Source organism: Rhipicephalus sanguineus, unplaced genomic scaffold, assembly GCF_013339695.2.
Source record: "Rhipicephalus sanguineus isolate Rsan-2018 unplaced genomic scaffold, BIME_Rsan_1.4 Seq790, whole genome shotgun sequence".
Classification (NCBI taxonomy): domain Eukaryota; kingdom Metazoa; phylum Arthropoda; class Arachnida; order Ixodida; family Ixodidae; genus Rhipicephalus; species Rhipicephalus sanguineus.
Window position 1 is genome coordinate 74,197 of NW_023615996.1, and position 13,488 is coordinate 87,684.

General features: G+C 43.6%; 1 pseudogene; it reads right to left on the reverse strand.

The window, feature by feature from the left end:
• LOC119378346 (mitochondrial dicarboxylate carrier-like) overlaps window positions 1-13,488 on the reverse strand; it is a 39,258-nt pseudogene that overhangs the window by 5,404 nt on the left and 20,366 nt on the right.

Genomic DNA, 13,488 nt, shown 5'->3' on the forward strand with positions numbered 1-13,488 from the left:
ATATCAGACGACATATTAATAAAGCCAAGGAAAATATCGGGCATTATTAGTAGCTTTATTATTGAAGCACGGATGGCATACCTTGAAAATGAATTAAATTATGCAAAAAAACAACTCGCCGTAGGTAGTGGCCTAAATCTCAACCTTCGAATTATGCATCTAGTTCTCCCAGAGCTCCGCATAATAAAAAACCAGGAAGGTGGACGGAGAACAACCACCACCAAAGTTCAGTTGACAGAGCATCACATTTGTTCAAAGTTCACGGTAAATTCCACTACAGTGAACTCTGACTGTACCTAGTTGAGTTGTAACTAGCTAGGCCGTCACACTACAGTCAAACCTCGTTAATATGTACCTGCTTTAAATGTACTAACGGTTAAAACGTAGTTGCGACGAATCCCCGACCGAGTCTCATAGACCCTAATGCATTCGCTGACTAGTTAAGCCATAGTGGTTCATCTTATGCCTACCGGTTAGTGCGTACCAGCTGTGTACCACGATAACTTTGTGCCATAAAAGTTTACTGTGCCACTGAAATTGCCGACACCACAGTGTGCAGGAAACGGTTTTCCATCATTTCGAAAAGTGTGGATATTGACCGATCAATTATTTCGACTTCCGCGCTATTGCGGCGAAGCCTTTGCACGTTTGCACAGAGGCGGGGTTGCGACCAACGACAAACACACCTGTGTGACTTATCGCTGACAGAAAGCCTTATCACAGTAAGTATCCTCAGCTATCTGCTCAGACACGCGTGTGGTGTAGCACCACTTTAAGCCTACCGCACGCTTTTTATAGGTGACTACCTGAACGCGCTGGGCCGTTAATCGCTGCCGCCTCGTTCTGTGGGCCTGTTTTGAAGCGCACACCGCTTTGCAGAAACGAAAGCCGGCCACTGTTGCGGAGTTGAGCGTTGCCAGTCGCAGGCACCGAGAAATCTTGCTGTTTTGATGTAATCTTACTAAATTCAAGCGTACGGTACAGCAAGCGTAGTGCTGTTGTAACCATACAGCATGCTTTGATTAGGCGACAGCCCAAACGCGCCTCCGTCTGCTGCCAGGACGGCTAGAGCATTGCGGAGTGCGTACTGCTTACAGAAATCTGGTCATCGCAACGTTAACTCAACAGGCTACTCGCCGTATCTGTGCACGGTCTGAAGCGTAGTGGGCGTATTCTACAGCAAGTGGCTCGGCGGTCACGGCGTGTGCCGAGTAGGCGAAGCGCTGCACACAACTAGCCAGTAGACGATTGGCTCGCTGCGACCATACCGCGTTTCACAAAAACTGTGTAGTTTTTCGCTTGGTAGAAGATCGCGGTGCACATGTATCATGGACAGCCGATTATGTCCGTTTTATCGCTATGTCAGTCACTACATATCCTGGACCCCGCAGTAGTTCCGAAATGCTCTCTGGCATCGCCAGGATCTTTTCTGCGCTTTGGCAAAAAAAGAAATGGCTTTGTGGTGGGCACTTTAGGCATATTTGCTGTGGCACTCTACTTATTCCTTTGTTGGTGGCGTTGGCGCATGTCAGGCGATGCAAATTTGTACTTGATGGTTAAAGCGTATTATGCTTAGTGAGAGTTATGCCGTGTTCCCGGCAGGTACGTATTAAAGAGGTTTCACTGTTCTCTTCTAGTAACCCACAGTTCGTGTCCCATGCAACTATTTCACATTCATGTGCGCGCCACGCATTTCCTTCTGTCCCTGCACACCTCCTCGCTATACGTTGCTACAAGCTCCAGTAGGACGACCATCCAATGACACAGGAACCATAGCGCCAGACCGTCAACTTATGTGTGGTAAAAGAAAGCTATAAACGCAATGCGGCCACCTACCTGCCCGATAGTCATGAGCACAGCTCTAGCCGTAGCCGCACCACCTCCGGAGAAAAGCTTGAGCGCTCCCTCTTGCCGGTAGACGCGCCACAGGCCATCTACTGCATTCTTGTAGCTGAACAAAGGTAGACAGGCGCATAAAAGGCATTCATACCGTCACTTAGTGGAGACTGTGTAGAGCAGTGGTTCTCAAATGGGGTTCCGCGGAGATCCATTCAAACAAAAGCCACGTACTTCATGATGCATGCTGTGCTGTGACCCCCCATTCCCACCTTTCTTTCTCTCAATGCAAGGGGTCCCTCATCTATTCCACCCAAAAATTCATGGCTGAGAAACACTGCTGTAGAGGAATGATATTTGATGAAGCAGCAAACAATCAAAGAATACAATCACGCGCACATAAAATGTTGAAAACACAAGCACTTGTGTTTGTGTGATTGTGTCCTTTGATTGTGCGCTGCTTCATTAAATATCACGGCTCAACAACTAGCCGATCAGTACATATTAAGTGTAGAGCAAGCAAGTTCACAAGTGATGCTGAACACAGCTAGCAGCAAGCATTCCACTGGGTGATGGCATGCACAGCTAAACAGCAGTAAAAGCCATTAACCAGATGCACAAGTGTGAAAACTGAGAAGTGAAATAAAGCTCCTAGAAGTATTCAATAGATAGTGGAGCCAGTTCGGAAGAGCATCAACCTCGTGTTCCTGAACATGAGTGAGCGGAGAATCCATGGGCACGCGACTCAAGTTCGAATTATTGGTTGGTAAATGTCATGCCACCCAGTAGCAACTTGCAGAAATGGAACCACAACATTCGTATGCGCGTGACAATTTGCAAAAGACGTTTTTCGAGACATCCTGTCTTATCAGTTTCTTTACAGCAGTTGACTACCCTATTTACTAGAATGTAATGCGTACTTTTTTTCGATAAAACAAGTCCGTAAGTTGCATGTTAGAATTGACTATGAAGTCAAAACCACGTATGTTCACAGCGCTGGCAAGAGCTTCCCATGAGGGGTGTACGGGAGTCAGAGGTGTCAGGTGCAGTGCCATCGTAATCGCAAAATGATGACAGTGCACATTTTATTGAGAGTCCATGTAGGTTCATTTCGTGCGCAAGTGCAACATATGTGCGTCACAGCAGCTCATTTTGAAGTGCAACTGGTGATGCACAACTTTCGTTATGAAAACTCATCTCAAAGGTTCTTCATTTTGCATGCTGAAGATACTTGTGTTGTCTTTTTTTGCGTGCCTGAGGCCTGTGACTGTGAGTAGCACGAAGGGAGATCTTGAGCAGCTTGTCAACCAGGAAAAGTTTCCATGGGTTGAAAATGGGAAAATATGCTGCCCTCGAATGCCAGATTTCAGAACTTGTGAAGCGACTCCGTCTACGCCTAGCTTGTCAGGGTAAAAGTCCTTCTATTGGCACACGATTAAGGTGTACCCAGAAGTGATCTCAAAGGGGTACTGCCACGAAAATTTTCGGCTGTTCTTTTTTGTGTCAAATGAAAGGCCAAGGGTTCAAGAGCCGAGAAAATGCACTGGTAAGCATGAGTGAACCCTGAAAAAGTAATTACAGTATGTTTTAAAAAGCTAGTTTTAGTTCCTACAGTACCTTGACATCCCAGCAGGATATGAGCTTCTCATCACACACTCGCACAAGATACTGTGACGTTTCCACGGCCGCTCCATTCCTAGCACCGTCGGTCACGTTACAAGCAGCCATTTTGAATGTTTTGGTGCCTGAAGTCATCACAACTAGCCATACTGGTGCGTGAGGTCACCGGAATCGACACTGCAGCCTGAAGTCACACTAGTGTCGATGTCACTAGGTGCACCATGAGAAAATGAACTTCGATGTCAAAATAAATTATCTTCTGAGCATTTACTGAGCTTCATACTTGCTCAGAGCCATCTCTGCATACAGGAGATTTGTATGGCAGAGTAAACTCACCTCTGAAAATTCGTGTCAGTACCCCTTTAAGGCCAGCACAACTGAATCTCAGAAGGAAAGGAACTGCCGGTGGAGAATAATATTCCTATTCTATGAAGGCAAATTGCTCTTGTCTCTCCCTTTCTTCCAATCTTCGACAGAGCGGCAGGTTGTTTTTGTTTCTTTAATCTAGTAATGATGCATTCATGCATTTTCTGAACACTCGAAATTCGGATGCACATTAGGTTTAAGTAAATGTGGTAACAACTCACCGAAACATAGCACGGCCTATGAAGTTTCAAATTTAATTCATGTTTAGGAATTCATTACACTAGAACTTGCATTATACAGCTTCGACTAACTAATGACAAAATGCGGCAACACACCCATTTTCAAGAGGGCGACTACGTTTACGGCCCAACTTGCTCTAGCTAGGACAAGAGGCAAATGCTGTAAAGGTATACTCACTTTCTTCGGTTTTCAACGGGAAGTTTGATGTCGTTTTGCATCCTTAAGCAAAGAAATACAAAAGGCAAATCAATGAAATGTGAGAGCATGGCACAACAAAGCAGAAAAAGCATTTCCACATTGCAGATAAATTTACAGACTATAGGTGGTTCATCTCTTGTAACCAATTAGTACGAGTTGGTCACAGTAATCCAATAACTGAAACGCCACAGAAGTGGAGTCATCAGCTCATTTCTAAAACATACTTCCAGTCACAAATATGTATTTAAGCACGGCAGGTACTGCCAAAACAGTAGTTTTTTTTTTTGCCTATGTTGCCACATGGCGTAATGTTGGAATAGAGTAATATTAATATCTGGGGTGTTACGTCCCAAAACCATATCATTACGAGACACGCTAGTGGAGCAGTCCGGAAATTTCGACCATCTGGTGTTCTTTAACGTGCATTGACATCGCACGGTACATGGGCCTCTAGCATTTCGCCTCCATCAAAATGCAACCGTCACGGCCGGGATCAAACCCGCGACCTTCGGGTCAGCAGCCGAGCGCCAATAAAGCATGTTACTCGGAATAAAGTGACATGGGAGCTTATTTTAGCACTATTGTGTATCGACTCATGTAAGGGTCACACTTTCAACTCGGCAGCTCACAATTTCGCGAAAAAATGAACTCCATCACCGAACAAAAACTGAAGAAAAATATGTCACCGTACATATGCAATGTAATGATGTACCATTCCAGATGCTGAATTCTAAGCAATTGTCAAGAGCTGAAGGCCCATATTACCAAACCAACCTTATCATTATCTCTAGGAATGGGCGAATATTCGGGCGTTTCGAATATTAGAACAAATTATTACAGCATTCGAATTCGCTTCGATATGAATTTAGATTATTCGAAATTTCAAAGTATTCAAAATGAACGAATATATGTATATATTTGACAGCGCATAACCTCCTGTAAAGGTGGTTTCACTGCAGCATCTGGTTGCTCTGCCATGGAACAACCCAACCAGGGGAAACCTGCACTGCCGCGAAGCCACACTTCAAGGTTAAATGTACGTATTTTTTAAAGTTTAAAAGCGTGTTATACAGGCTTATATGCGCTAAGTATAGTCATTTTTAAATGGTAACGTCCACTTATAACCCTACTGCTATTCAAATCTTGATAGTATAAAAGGCTGCTTCCCCTTCATTTCAAACCAAAAAAGTGACATTCACTCATATTTAGTTCCAATCCTTAAAAATATGTGCAAAGATATGACAAAAGGCTCATTTTTCTAATAATAATGCGGTACATACTATTCGAACTATTCGATTCGAAATTATTCGACCAAACCAATTCGCTTCGGGTTCACTTCGAACCTCAAATTTACTATTCGCCCATCCCTAATTATCTCGCATTTTCTTTATCGTTTGTGCCTTTAGTGCATTTGATAAACAAAGGCCAGTATTCACTAATAGCACTGACAATTGGGTGAGTTGGTACAGATGCATTCCATTAACCGGGCTTACTTTGACTCGAACTCACAGTTCTATTACAGTCTGAGTGAGTCAACTCACGAGTGACTGTGTGAGTCACGCATATGAGCATGGAGGCTCATTCTTATATAGCAAAGGGACTCATAAAATGTATGTTGCCGCCAGCACAGACAGCAATAATCTTGAGAGAGCGAAAGTATCGCCGTGTGTGGTCACTTGAGAATACTATGCCCTAGATGCTGAAACAAATGTTTGCATCGAGCTAAAAGAATAGATTTATTTAGCATATATGTACAATCAATCAGTCATTGCAAGAGCCACACGGCATTGAAGTTGCCCAATTAGCACAAAAAAAAAGTCAACCTCAAATCAACCATTCACACAAGCTAGCCCAACTCTCATCGCTAACACAGCAGTTGCTTGCTTTGGGCTTATCAGCCGTGAAAAATTGCAGCATCTGATACTGCAAGATTTTCTTTCCTGCAAAAGCACTGAAATAATATTGCATGCATTTCACTACCACTCACACTTGTCGATTTTTGCCCATTTCTCAGTGCTTGCGTTTTCCGGCTCTAACATCTTTTTATACGGTCCCCTGAAAAATGTATTAGCGGGATTCTACGACATAATAATATGAAATTTCGGCCGCTGGGCATCTGCCATTCTTTTGACGCTCGCTTTTGAAGTCCACGACATTCACGCGTCAATCAATCACATCATGCTTCTGCTGGGGCATTAATAGTAATGGATGTCGCTTTCTTACCTGACGTTCACCATGTCAGCTGGGGTGCCGACAAAGCCGCCAGTGGCACCCGCAATGCCCGCGACAAAGATCTTCTGGTAGAACTTCATGTTCTCCCCTGGCTTGACCAGGTACTGCCGAACGACCTCGTACATGCCGAAGCGTGTCGTCGAGTAGGTCAACTGCAGCATGACAATAATTGTGCCTGGAATCCCGCGACACGTTGAAGGGCCCCTCATCAGGTCTGGTGATTGCAAACGGACAATTTCTGTGCGTAGGTCGCACACTGACAATCGTGCCGCCCAAGTATCAGACCATTCCACAGTGCAAAAACAGCTTAAGTTCCATATGAAAGAATGCTGCGTGCCCTTCTTGTCAGAAGAGCCCCATTTCATGCCAGAAAATATATGTCGCAAGAATGAATGCTTCTCTGTAAGACATGCACAATGTTGTCAATTCTAAACAGTGGTAGTAATTCCGTTACGAATAACAAACTATCTGTACCAGGAGGGAGGAATAAACTTTATTAAGGGAAACCAGCAGGTTTAAGTGGCCGGGCCTAGGCCTCCCATAAGGGGACGTCAAATCTGTACCAAATTCCAAAAATTTTTCACTCAAAATGTACAAAACTAGCAGTGAAATCAGCAGGGGAACTAGTAATTGATGAGAAAAAAAAAAATAAAAAGGATGCATCGTTTGTGATGAGTACAGGATGAAGTTAAATTCTTTTTAGCTCCTCCGACAATAAAACAATATGAAAATTTCTCCACATAAATTGCTCCCTAATGGCACTTTGTAAGTTCAAATGTGTAACAAAATTTTCGAAGGAGTCTAGTGGGGGGCAATACCTATTAAATTTTATTGAGACACTACTTACAGTACATACTGAGGATCTGCTTTCACTGACTGTGAAACGAAGAAAATATATCCAGTAATTTTATTCCACCGATCTATCAAACTGACATGGGATTGGGTTCACAATCATTTGTGAGTGAGGTTAAAAAAACACAATACATAAAAATGCTCCTCACAATGAAAGCATTGGAAAACCTCTTGTGTATGATAACTTTGAGCAGGATATGTAGCCTTGCAATAAGAAGTCGTCAAAACCAGAAATGTTGCTGCATCCTTGTTATCCTGAACTTCTAGTATTGTGCTGAGGATAACGTCAACAACGTGGGAAAATTCTTATGCATTCTTCAGAATAAATTTTGTCTGTTGACTCCCAATGCAATTAGCAACAAGGAAGGAATGGGTAACGGATGAAAAATTGTTAGTGTAGAGCAATAATTGCACATGTTATGCAAGCATTTGCGAGCACTGAACACAAAACCGCATTTAGAACAGAGACAAAATACACAGGTCCAGCTACTATCACATAGCTGCTCAGTATATGTGAAATTTTCGTATGTTCTACAGTGCCGTTAAAGAGTTTAATTGAGGGGGTTGTTACAAGCACCAACCTGTCGCAGTATGGATGCGCTGAGGCCGTTGTACATGGCCAGCACGCCCTGGTGACGGATGATGGTCACCGTGCTGCCCACCAGGCTGACACGTCCCACCGACTGCGTCTGCAAGTGCACCTACACAGCAGATAAGCATAATCAAACGATGTAATTACCACTAATTCTCGCAGCGCCGCATTTCCTGTAGACGATAGGGTACAACGATAGGGTACATTCCCGCTTCTCTTTCTTTCTTTTTCTGCTGTACTAGCTTTGTAGTGAATTAATACCAGCCCATCCAATATGACAATGGTAAAGTTCCGTTTAGTGCCAATGAAAAAATCCGTAAACAGGGAGTGGATTTTTTTCATCGCGAGCTCCCATCTTCCACTTCCTGCCGTTTTTTTGTTTAGTGCCAAGTCATTCAATGCTTCTATACTACCACTCACGGACTTGGTACTAACATATTTTCTCCTCTCTCTTCTCGTATTCACAATTGCTCTGTCTACCTGTCTCGTACCTTTTCTATTGCCTCTACTTAATGACATGCTTGACAATTGGCCGTTGGATGAATGACTCTCCGAACTGGATTTCGGAGTCTAATTGGCTCTCCTCAGCCCAGCGAGCCATAATAACCAGTGGGGCCCTGAAAGGCGGGCCTCACTTAAAGTAACCAAGCGCAGTCTTTAGGTCAATAAGATTGTCTCTCTCTCCTGTTGTGTCCCCTCTCAATGTCAGACTCATTTGCCAGGCCGCTGTCTCCGATGGCCCAAGGACTGAGAAAAAAATGGTGGCTTCATAATGTCTTTCTCAATGGCCAACTGACGACACTGCACGATCACATGTGGCCAAGAAATAAGCGTGCATTTCTTCCTCTAGCTCCAATGTAGTTGTGCACGGCAGTCTGTATGGGTTAGTGCGTACGCAGCGCCTGACACAGATCCCAGAGGTAGTATGCAGCGGGCACAGACAGTGCTAAAGACAAGCCAAGATTTTGCGGGTTCACGCACGCTTTGTTCCCGTGTGCCTAGTGCAGTAGACTTACTTTAAATGGAACATCAAGGAACCAAGAGAAGGACTTCTGTCCATCAAAAGCATTTACTGAGAGACAATGTTGATGGATTGGCATTCATCTTTTTTTTGGAGGCCACAACCTAACTGCATGGGAGAAATAAAGTGTATAGCATAGAAACAAAGCTTATCAGAAATGAATTTTAAAGAACAACAGGAAGTCAGTCAGTGAATGACTGCTATTACAACCAGTACAACCCCCCCCCCCATATACAGTTATCAAAATTGCCAGTGTGATAGAAAGTGACCAGCACTACGCACAACACAGTAATATTTATTTACCTACTTCGTGCGATGCCACGGTGGCATTAGTGCGGGGGGGGGGGGGGTGACCATACAAAATCAATATACTTTAATGACATATTTGTGATTGGACACAGAAACAGAATGCATAATATAACAATAACAACATATAACAATAAGAGCATACCAACAAAAGTGTAGTACAATATGGAAATAGCAAACGGATATGAAAGGTAATAACACGTCGCAAGTCAGTGTGATGAGAAAAAAAGCACTGTTGTCAGTTAAGCTTAACATACCTTCAGGGAGTTGATTCCATTCTCTAAATTGTTTTTAAAGAGAAGGAGCTGGCAAAACTAGAGGTTCTAAAAGCGTATTTTTGTATTTTATGCGTGTGTTGACATCTTTTAGAACGATATGTTGGTGCAAGTAGGTACTCCGCTTCATCAATTCTTGTTTGATTTAATATATGCTAAGTAAAAGTCTTAATCGAAGTTTCCGTCTTCTAGATTGTAGGGTTTCCCAGCCTAATGTAGCCTTTATTTCTGAGATACTAGCAAAGGGATTGCAGTTAGTGCTTGCGAATCGGGCTGCCTGGTTTTGAACTTTTTCTATTGGTTTTTTTTTAATGAGAGCAGCATTTTGGGCTAGTTGGTGATCCATGTTATCAAAGAAATTGCGCGACGAAAACAGGGACATAAGAACACAGGTACAGGTTTTGTTTCTAAAGAACCTTTTCTTTCCATAGCAAAATACTGAAAATTGGGTTTCGACAAAAAAAAACTGCGTTATGAGCAAAACACCGACAAGAGTGGACAGGCACGGCATCGTATCTGCTCCTCTCGCCTTCATTTCATTCCTAGTGCTGTTTTTCTCATGTTGTACCAACCAGCCCAATTCAACATGCCAATGAAATTGCGTACCCGCAACCTTGAAGGTACATGCCAGAACCATTCAAGGAACATCTCGTTGACGTGCATTCCCGACCGAGAACCACACTGACATACCTTGAGCAGGTCAAGGGGTGGTGAGTGAAGCAGGCAGCCATGGATCCGGCGAGGCCCCCAAAGTACCACGGGCGAGGCGCACTTCCTTGCGAGTAGGGGCTGCCCCGGACGCATGCTTCTGCTTGGACATTATCTTTCTGGATCCCTTCGTCAGACAGAAGAACGCATCACATAAGAAACAGGGCACAGAAGTAAAGGGATACTGAACAAAAATAGAAAAATGATGAAAACATTCAAAATTCTACTCGGACGACACGACTGTTTCGATAGACAGAGTTTATTTCGCATGGTTTTGAACAGGTGGCTGTATTTCAGAAGATTGTGAGAGCGCTATGAGCTTCGCATAGATTTATTTATTTATACATACTGCAGTCTCAAAAAGAGACTATAGCAGGTGTGAACCAAAGAAACATTGTGTTCTAAAAAGGCACAACATTGTACACTGTGATGATGTTCATTGTGTGGCCGTGACGGGGCGAAGAGGGAACGGCAGTTCTGCTCTGCGGTACGCCTTGGAGGAGAAGACGACGAAAAGGAAGCGCGAGCGGGGCCTGCGGCTCGAGCAGTTGGAGCGCGACACGGTTAAAACGGCGGCTGCTGGTCGGCGGTTCGGGTCGCGACATCGCTTAACCAGGCGTCCGGCAGCCATGTGGACCTGGTGAGCCTGATTCCCGCTCTGTGCCCGGTGCTGACACGGAGACCAGCAGCCTAGTCTGTTCCTGGCCCGATGTCCTGGGGCCCGAGTGGTGTCACGAGGTGGCCGCGGCTCATGTTGGCGACGGGCAGTTAAGCTGCACTGCAGGGGCATGGTGATCTACCGGCCTGCAGTGCCACCATCACCACCACCGCCACCTCGCCACGGTCAAGGCAGCGTGACTGTTGACTGCACAAGGAACACTGGTGACGACCGACCTCGCCGCAGCGGCAACAGTTCATAACGGCGAGTAGGACAGTTTGTGTGCCGAGGCGCGTAGGACGTTTAGAATGTAAATAAGGAATGCTATAGTGTATTGTGTGTGAATCGTCAGAGTTATTGGTTGTGTTAAAGTCTGTGTTGTGTGTACAGAATCACCTGACTGCCGGTTGAATTATTTTGGATCCTGGGCCCACATTCTTTGCATATCACATACACACAGAAAACACATGACGCGGACAATATAATGCATACAGGTAAAACGATACAACTAGGGATGCGAACTAAAAAATACAAATGAATTAAAAACGAATATTAGTTGTCAAATGCAAAATGTGGGAACAAGCCGAAGAAAAAAAAAAGGAAAATACACATTTGAAGGAGGAAATTCAGACAAATCATAATAATATTTTATAAGATCACACTACAAAAAGGAACGAATGAAACAAATGTAATCAACAGTGCTAAAGAACTACTGTAAGTATTTTTCAAATGAAGAAAGTGAGTTTTGCGTTACGATATTATCAGTTAGGTTATTCCAACCAACAATTGTTCTAGGGAAGCAAAGAGTATTTAAAGCAGTTATTTCGTGGGTAAAAAGGAGTCATCATGAAAGAATGCCTTTGCCTGGTAACATAACGCTCACTAGATGGCTGTGACATTGACTGAGGGTTATGACATCGATGGCTGTAACATCAAGTGTCCCCACAGCAGAAGCAGGGTGTGCATGTTCCTGTCCAGCTACTTCCCTTTCTCCACTTCTTTTTTACATCCCACTCTCCCCCTTCCACAAAGGCACATCAGGTGGGGTAAAGCCCCATCCTTTGGGGGCTTTACCCCACATGGGAGCATTGTTCTCTGTCAATACCGCACTGGTTCTAGGAACTGTAGTGGGAGCAGGGTGTGTTGAAAGACATGGGCGACAGCTGGCATGGTTGGCACGCCCGTTTACGGAGAGGTGAAACGTCACCTCCTCTAGTTCACGGCACCGGCCACTAGACATGGGAGTTTATGAAAAACGCATCAAATTCCTTATTTTCAGCTAGTTTCTGCCTGAAATGAAGGTTGAGTCTACCAGTTTCAGCACCCAGTTTTTCAAGTGGGCTGAAAATCTTGGTGGCAAAAATTTTGTACAATGTCCCTTTAAAGACGGGTATGTGTTGTTTTATAGTGTAAGGACCTGTGATGGTCGATGAGGAGCTTCATCAAGTGGTCACATATGTGAGATATGGTGTGTTAAATGACAACATAAAAGCATAATTTGGCTGTATACAGAGTTCGAAAATTGTCTATGTAGTGTGCATAAAGTATGTTTGTATGAAAATTATGAAAATGGTTGGGTACAATGTACAGTTATCAAGACTAACATCAGAGCACAAGCGATAAGAAAATGTATGAACAGAACAGGTGTGCTTGCTCCATAAAAGAAACGGATGCTCGAAGTTACAAGGGCAGGTAAAACATACTAACAAAAATCTTACATCTGATATCAGCTTTTTCACAAAGCAAACATCAAGATTCGAAAATGGGAGAATCCACACCTTATTCTCAAATGTGAAAAATGCAACAGTTTTGACCACTGGATTCCATTCTACCTACGAATATTTGAATATCTTGGATTGTATTGGGAAGATCTAATTCGGCAGATTTCATTACTTCCAAGTTTTGTGGTTTAATTGTAGTTTGTGGTTTTATTGCTAAAATTATCAATACGGTAGGATGTTGACATAATTTCACATTATTTAAAGAAAACAGGCTGTTTCTATATTAAAAAATATTCAATGGTCAATTTCCTTTTGGTTTGTATTAAGTTCGTATTTATTTCACTCACAGCAATCCTCATTTGTGTGCACCTACTGCAGAGGGTTTTTTTAAAAGCTAGTGCTTTACTTCCAATGTTTTAAAATGGCGCTTGTACAAGTGAACACGGGCGACAGTGGAATTCGTAAAGACACGCTACTAGTGCATGTGAATGTTATTGCCACAGTACGGACTGAACTATACAGCTGCTGCAAGTGGTCACATTCTTACTTCCTACAGATGTTGCAGTCACTCAGAACAATAAAAAAAAAAGGCAGATGCGCGTGCTCATCTACGCTTGGCATCTGCTGGCTTTATCAGCACGCCAGCACATGTCTAACGTCGTTGTAGCTAGAGTGTACTGACGCACATTTACATCCGTGAACCTTTACATTTGTGTGAAAGCTGCAGTGAAACTGAGGTAAATGCACATTTAGGTGTGCAAATGTGCAGGCACTTCACTCGATATGCTGATACTATTTTAGGTCGAGCTTCTGCTGCCTTTCTGTGGTGAAATTATAAAGACATAAATACACATCTCAGCTTC